At 37.4% G+C, this 8452-nt stretch overlaps 1 long non-coding RNA gene across 1 annotated transcript; it reads left to right on the forward strand.

The window, feature by feature from the left end:
* The first annotated feature begins 7559 nt into the window (after window positions 1-7559).
* LOC117755206 lies at window positions 7560-8134 on the forward strand. The gene is made up of 3 exons (XR_004612557.1): window positions 7560-7603; window positions 7744-7802; window positions 7907-8134. It is a non-coding gene; the product is annotated as an uncharacterized LOC117755206 (long non-coding RNA).
* The last annotated feature ends 318 nt before the right edge of the window (window positions 8135-8452 follow it).

Here is an 8452-nt window from a genome sequence, read left to right on the forward strand (position 1 = left end):
GTTCTTGTTTCCAATGTACTCATGAATATGTACAGACAACTATTATTGGGTTATTTTGATAAAGTAGAAATCTGAATGGTGAGAGAGAGATTTATTTTTACCCTACCCATAGCAATCATGTGTTCTTCTCATTGTTTTAAGAACTCCAGTCCCTTCCTTAAGGTGTATCCTTGACTTGAAAAGCATTAAGGGCTTTAGAGTTAGAGGTTGCTGAGGTTTATTCATCGTTTATGCTGAATATCAGAAAAATTAAGTGATTAAGATGCTACTTTGTTTACAATTTTAAAGAAGGTGCAACATCTTTCAACTTCTGTCAAGCCACGCTAACAGTAACTGTAGCAGTCCTCACCCTCCAGATCAGAAATGACTAATAGGTTCAGTAACAGTGAAGTTCCAATAGTGAGTTGAACTTGAGGTTAGATTGTTTACTCACCTGTTTGCAAAGTCAGGACTGAATCACCAAGCTCTTGTTTGAAAAGTCTGCAATAAGACAGTTTGTGCCACATTTAGTCAGAGGAGCTCAATGTGATTGCAGCTAACCTACTGTTGTCTTTGGCTGTTCCCAAAGGATACGTGCTATGGAAATTTAACAAGCAGTGGTGGGACTTTTCCCCCTACAATCCACTGTGGCGGATATTAATCACTGATTTAATTACAGATTAGATTGGACCAATTTAACCTATTCTTAAGAAAAGAATTACAAAAAGTATATCGGGTCCACATCCACAGCTTTATCTACACTCTTATCAGGTGTGTCTGCTTGGCAGTGACAGTGACCACTTACACATTCAGAACCATATTAGAGGTTTTTCAGCAAGTTTGATCTCCAATTTTAACATATAGATAATTTTTTAAATCCCTATGTTGATTGAAATGAATCTGTAGCCTAACAGGCAGGAAAAGAGACAGTTACTTGATGAGCTTCTATAATTAAACTGCATTAAGCAGCCAATGTTGATACATAGAACATGAGGGTTGTTAAAGGAGAAGCAGAAACTTAGGCCAATCACAGCAGAACACAGGGGCCTAACTTCTAACCTGTGCCCACTAATACAAAAAGATATGCCAGCTTAAATCAAACAGAATAACTGACTCTGTCAGACTTTGTTCCTGCTTTTTTTCCAGACAGATGAATGACGCATCCAGAAATTTTAAATAATGCACTGTTTCACTACATTTCTCTTGCTGGCATGAAAAGAAAGACCTGCTGTTTTTCATTGGAGGAAACAAATAAACCTGGCTAATTGATATGCGTTTTTCACACTGTGCTAAATGAATAATTTATGGTGGAGAGGACCAGACTGAGCATCCCTGTGGGATGAGTCACGCACTGAGCAAGTCGGAGGCCAATCACTATGTGTGCAAGTGTGTTCAAAGCAAGTGGCAATGCACCATGACGTCACCAACTGCTTTGTGAGCTGATGTTTTTAAGCCTCAGGTTTTGAATTTGGCTGCCGCCATCTTGGTATTTTGGAAACCAGAAGTAACCATCCAGAGGATCTTAGGAGTGAGGGGGGGATCTGACAGAGAACCAGAGGACACTATGCACTGCCACCTATACCTACTAGCATGTGAAGCTACTGCTAACAAAGTTAGCTTCCATACTTTGTGTTAAAGTAATGTTATTTACAAACTAAACTATTAACAATGATAAGCGGCTTGTCAGTGTTGCTAGGTAACATTAAGTAGCTATTATTTGTAACCTTAAGGCTCATTTATGATGCCTTTGCGTACGAAATATATCTGTTTTCAAATATTTAAATGTCACCGCGCACACTTCAATGCTTCCATCACCCTGTCAAGAACAACAAGACAGTGGAGGAGGTTGTGATAATTAACCTCTTAAGAAAGTCCTTGTCCTTGTGCCCAAGCGAAGTTACATCATACAGTTCAGTTGCCTGTACTTACTTACCAACAACCATTTTTTTCCCTCGTGTCTCACGGTCATCGCAGAATCTGGTTTTATTGCCAAGAAGGTTGAATTTGCTGTGCGGACGATGTGCACAAATATGGACGTAACAAGTGAAGAGCACCAACTGAAGGCCCATTATAACCCAACTTCAGCAACATCCATGTGTGACAGTTTGTTTGCTGTTTGTTTTCTTTTTTAATCCCCAAACATAACCAATCACAGCATCTTATATGATGAGTGTTATAGACAGTCCATAAAACATTTTCCCATTACTGCTCCAGAGTGTCCATGTGCTCTGTAACATACTCCAGATGCGTGTTTTTCTGGAGAGCAGTGAATTGCTCTGTGTCCAAACGAAGACACAAAGCATCATGATTTACATATAGACTCTTGAACTGAAACTGTAACCCGACTCTTCGGTAGAATTTCTTTGCCCCACTGATCGTTCTGTGTAGTTTCTTCGGACTCATCTCAGCTGGGCACTGACGTCCACGGGTAGGTGAGCACAGAACTTAACTGTTTCGATTTATACAGTCAACACTTTGTGGAGCTGATGGAACTTTTGCATTGTTTTGAAAGCCTTTGCAGCTTTATTCAAATAGTTTCTTGATGGTGGGTCTTCTGAGTAAATATATAACTCAAAATATTGAAGTAGCTCTAACCCACACATATTTCCAACCTACATTGTGAATGTTTGAAAGTCAACAACAAAACGATGATGTTTCAATGTGTTTGTTTATGACTACAACCTTGATTCACATCTGACCATATTACAGATTTAAACTTGCTAAATAATTTACTTTCGTGATAGTATTTTTAAAAAATATTGAGAAGAAATACATTAGGTTCCACTTACAGAGCAATAAAGATCTCTATAGGGATATAATGCAGATGTTTATAGCGATGTGTGTCACACTACAATAAGTAATAATACAATTAGTGCCTCACAAACACACACTGAAACATATCTCCCTCACTCTACACACACACACTCATACACACACAAATTAACACATGCTCATAATTTTATACAGTTGCATCAGCTCAAGTGTTTTACGTAGCCTCAGCTCTTTGCCTGCCCTGTTTTAGTGTTAAATACCATTCTGACAGCAAGACACTACCCATTAGCTGTAATGGCACCTCCTTCTCCAGAAGTGATTGTGCAGCTTAATTGTTTCCGAGCCCATCGAACGGTTTGAGTTGCCATCTGTACAGAAATGATTGCCGTAATGTGTTTCCATCTTGCTACGACACAATCACCTATTGTTTGATGGCCTCTATCCACCTCATGAGTTTTAGCATCATTTACAGTGAGTTATCCTGTAGCCAATAGCTGCCAGGCTCCGATCATAAATGTGCACCTGCTGATAGAGCTATGGGGAAACAAAGCTAAGAGTGTCATGTGGGTTTTGTCTTACAAGGGCCCAGGTTCAGAGTTTTCCAGATAAGCACCGTCTGTCGCCAACATATTTTCTTTCAAGATATGTCACCACAGCGGGCATCTAAGTCATAAAAAAAAAAAAAGCTGAGCAAATAGACCATCTCACAGCCTCTGCCCTGTGTCATGGAAAAACTGATTTTTAATTTGGAGCTTGTTTTAAAGGAGAGGAGGCCTCTGGGGCTAATGCCGCCCCCTTAAAAAAAAACGTAAGAAAACCAAACCAAACAATAAAGCAGCAATGAGTTGTTTATTTCCCTTTAAATGTGTGATTATTGACGACTTTAGCTGATGTTGTTATTAGCATGAGCAGCAGAACACTTATTAAAAAGATAATAAGCCCCCACTCAGATTTTATTTTCACATGGCTAGAAACCCCTGGGTCCTATTAAAATTATTTGATTATTGTAATATATGTGATATGATAATATTTACAACATTTTTAGATAATTCTCCTGTGCCTACACAGACCCAACACTGAATTTTATGGAACACAGAACATGTAGATAATAAACAAGTATTGATTGTATGCTATTAAGCCACTGATTTACTTTTATTACAAACAATCAATCAAGTTTATACATAAGACTCAATATTTTCTTGTGCTGGAATGTTTGTACATCTACTCAAATATTATATATGTACAGTTGTGAGGAACTTCATTTTATGCTTTGTGACTTACTGCTTCCTTACTTTTACCACATTTCAGATGAATGTTGTTCTTTTATCACTGAATTTATCATTTTTATCCCATTTGGTGGCGGAATTTAGGTAATTACATAAAATAATTGATCGTATTAACTGCTGTGCAGTTTCCTCTTCAGTTATTCAGAAACACCTGTTCATTGGTTTCTTATTTGCTTTTTAGTTTTTCCACCAAAGTCTATAAATACAACCAAATGAAAAAACAGTCTGTTAATGCAACATATTATAGTTTTAAAATCCTGTTTCCATTCATATTTCTTTCTATCTTTCACCTATTTGTAATGCTCAAAATCAACACCGATATTTAATGATTTCAAATGAATGAACAAATTGACATAACCACACCATACAAAGGAGTGACGATGTTGCGGGTCTATTCACTATGATTGTAACCTGTGTAATTCTTAACAATGAACGGTCTGTGCCTCACACACTAACGGATGTAATTCTAAATCACATTAAATCCCTGCATACATGTGAGCTTGCCTGATGAGCCAACTTGAATTACACCTTTCAAATTACTTCCTTGTTAACATATGATTAGGAGCACAGCGAGAGAAGCAGCAGTGATGACAAATTCTGATTTGTTATGTTTTTGCCTCCCAGGTTTCGAGGGAGGTCTATGAGTATGTTTTGCAATCAGCGTAACAAAACTTTCACTAAGCCCAGTCACACCCCTCGTCTAGCAAGAGGGGGCGGGAATTAAATTGTGTTTTGGATGGTTGTTAGTATTCTGGTGGTGTAGGGGATATCTCCCAGTACAGTCAGTGAAGGTTGTAACTCCGGCTCTGTCTAGAATACCAAAAACAAGATGTGCTGCCCCCAAAGCCCAACACACAAATGATTGTACGTCTATCTTAGTGGGGACACTCCAAACAAAACATCCACTCACAGTGTCATGTGTAGCAGGAGGGGGGGGGATGTAGACCCTATAGTGTCTTTTTTCTTTATAAAAGCTAGTCACTGAAAAAAAAGTAAATGACATTTTTTTAATTTTCTAAATTTGACTTAGAGCTCAGACTTGAGTGCTTGAACAAGAAACAGAATATATTCAAGGATGTGTGGCTTTGCTCAAAGCTCCAGAGCTCACAGTGAACAAGGACTGTTTTAAAAGTCAACCTTACTAAATCATGAATTGTGCATGTTGGACATATAATTGGTCCCCCCCTTTTCAAATTCAGGAAAAGGGAAAAATCCTACATCCGCCACTGTGCTATAGTTGTATGTTTACGAGCCTCTGAACATTCTTACTTTTACTGTAATACATTCAACAGTTAGAGCTGATCAGGAGCAGTCCAATAGGTAGAGAGGGGTTTGCACCGAAAGCAAATGGGCTTTGAATGTAAATGGGATCCTATAATGAATAGTGGGTTTGTTATCACTTTATACACAGCAAAATCAAAAGTGTTATATTTTCAGTGTTAGATTTGGGAGTTTAAATATTGAGTCATTTCAACTCTCATGAGGTGTAATTCAATACAAGGTAGTTATTCCTCAAAACGAGTTGGTGTTGAAAGAGGGAGTCAAATGTCAGATTCTCAAATCAACTCTACAGTGTTGATTTCATGACATAGCCAGTGTTACTCTCTCTCTCTCTCTTTATGTCTATCTCTGGCTCTTTAGGGTGTGGCAGTGACTGCGACCTTAATCGAAGCGGGAAACCAGCGAGATCCTTTGTACTTTGTAAATCCACTCTGCATTATCCAACCGGCTTTTGTACTTTTAGTTACTTTCGTACTTTTAGTTACTTTTAGTTACTTTTTAGTTACTTTCGTACTTTTAGTTACTTTTTAGTTACTTTTGTACTTTTAGTTACTTTTTAGTTACTTTTGTACTTTTAGTTACTTTCGTAGTTTGTTACTTTTTAGTTACTTTTGTACTTTTAGTTACTTTTGTAGTTTTAGTTACTTTTTAGTTACTTTCGTACTTTTAGTTACTTTCGTACTTTTAGTTACTTTTGTAGTTTTAGTTACTTTTTAGTTACTTTCGTACTTTTAGTTACTTTTGTACTTTTAGTTACTTTTTAGTTACTTTCGTACTTTTTAGTTACTTTGGTACTTTTAGTTACTTTTTAGTTACTTTCGTACTTTTAGTTACTTTTTAGTTACTTTCGTACTTTTAGTTACTTTTTGGTTACTTTCGTACTTTTAAGTTACTTTTGTACTTTTAGTTACTTTTTAGTTACTTTTGTACTTTTAGTTACTTTCGTACTTTTAGTTACTTTTGTACTTTTAGTTACTTTTTAGTTACTTTTGTACATTTAGTTACTTTTGTACTTTTAGTTACTTTTTAGTTACTTTCGTACTTTTAGTTACTTTTGTACTTTTAGTTACTTTTGTACTTTTAGTTACTTTTGTACTTTTAGTTACTTTTTAGTTACTTTCGTACTTTTAGTTACTTTTGTACTTTTAGTTACTTTTTAGTTACTTTTGTACTTTTAGTTACTTTTTAGTTTTTTTTGGACGGACGGATTTTATTTAATTTTTTTAATTTCAATTTAATTTTTTTCAATTTTTTTTTTCATCCGTCTGTCCGTCCGAAAAAAAACTAAATACGGACAGACAGAAAAAATATTCAAAAAAACTTTGATGGTAGCTTTGTCAGAACTGCAAAAGTCACTTAGGCATTTTGTATCTCCATATATTAATATTAGTGCAGGGTCATAGCGCCACCTACTGATCAGTGTGATAATTATGTTGTTGTAACATTGTCCAATTGACACAAAATTGCTCACGCTACATCAGAGCCCCTACTTGAACAGATATATTAGTCTGGCAACAGGAAGTAAGCTTTGTTTTACAACTATCATTCGATTTACATAAAATGTTCACAGTGTGATGTGCAATTGATAGCGTGGACCGTAATGAGCAATTAGCAGGCAAGGATCGACATCGCGTGCCGAAGTGCGCAAAACGCATGCAACATGGAGACGTGCGCTTGGTCATTGATCGCTCTCTCCACTAACCGCAACAGGCTTCAAAATGTGTGTGCTCAGGCCCGTTAGTGCTCTCTCAGTCTTAGAAAAGTTAGGTCTACCACTACAGACTGAGCTGCACTTGACAGATGAATCAGGGACAGAGGTGGATGCAGACGTGTTTGATGAGCTTTTACAAGCAGGGAACCTTACAATCATGGTGTCCACAGAACAGTCTACAGGTAAGACTTGTGGATCCACCACCAGAAGTACTGTAATGCTAACAAGGTTTATTAAGAGCTTTTGTAGTTGGGAGGCAATCCTGTAACATCTTTAGGAGGGCTGAAAGTATGTGTCTATTCTCTTCTCACTGAAGATTACCCAAAATAGGTTGTAAGGGGGCCTTAAGCTCCTGAACAGTAATTTTTTTATTCGACTGCTTATGTATATTCATATACAGTATGTATTTCATTTATCTGTCGTACAGTTGTGCTTCAAGATCTATCGTACACTTCATTGGAGTCACACAGATGCTTCAACCTTAGCGGTGTCAGATTCATCAGATGCAACAATAATTCCTGAGAGAGACAGTGGAGTAAAAATAAGCCACGGTGATCGGGAATCAGCCAGAGAGGTATACAGACCTACATTTTTGTAATGAATCAAACGTGTTATTAATCCTCACACACAAATATATTCTGCAGACGATCTATGATTTTGTTGCAGGAAAGCCAAACATGATGACTTCCTTTGTGATTCTTCGATATCTTATAGATGGTCAGAGATGTCCAAGCCAGGGGGAGAACAAATATTATGTTGTGAGATATCTGAGGGTAGGCATTATTTTAGTTTTTTTTTAATTGCAATTGTTATAACACTGACACCACTTTTATTTGAATGCTTTATCATAGTGCTCTATATCTCTACGTTTTTGCAGATTGGAACCAGTGTTGAAACCTTCCTTGCACGTTTGGAACCAGGACAGCCCTTCCTGCTGTGCATTGGTGAACAGAAGAATAACATCCAATGGTTCTATGTCATCGTTGACCACAAGGCCATCCCTTGCAAGGCCCAGACATCCCTGGCTGCCTTCGATGAACTCTTCAAAGCACACTTCATCTTCAGTGTTAACTACCATGAATCCCTCAACAGCTTCTACACGTTCATCCAAACCACGGTGTTCAACATAGACATGGGAAGTGCCAAGGAATGTCCCAGAGTCAAAGAGCTCAGATCAAGGTTCCTGCACACGGACATTTGAAGTGACACACGTCGTTGGATTTAAAAATGCTCATTTGCTTTATTTGTAAGGGACACCACAAAAGTTCTGCATTGCTATGTCATTATTCCAGTGCGGAAGGAAATGATTGACAGCTTGGAGGATGGTGAGACTTTAAGTGCAGTGTTTAATGTAAATGCATACTGTGACATGTCAACTACTAACTGGGTGAAGAACTATGGAACTGAGTATCAAATTGGAATG

This window comes from Hippoglossus hippoglossus, chromosome 21 (genome assembly GCF_009819705.1).
Source record: "Hippoglossus hippoglossus isolate fHipHip1 chromosome 21, fHipHip1.pri, whole genome shotgun sequence".
NCBI classification, from domain to species: domain Eukaryota; kingdom Metazoa; phylum Chordata; class Actinopteri; order Pleuronectiformes; family Pleuronectidae; genus Hippoglossus; species Hippoglossus hippoglossus.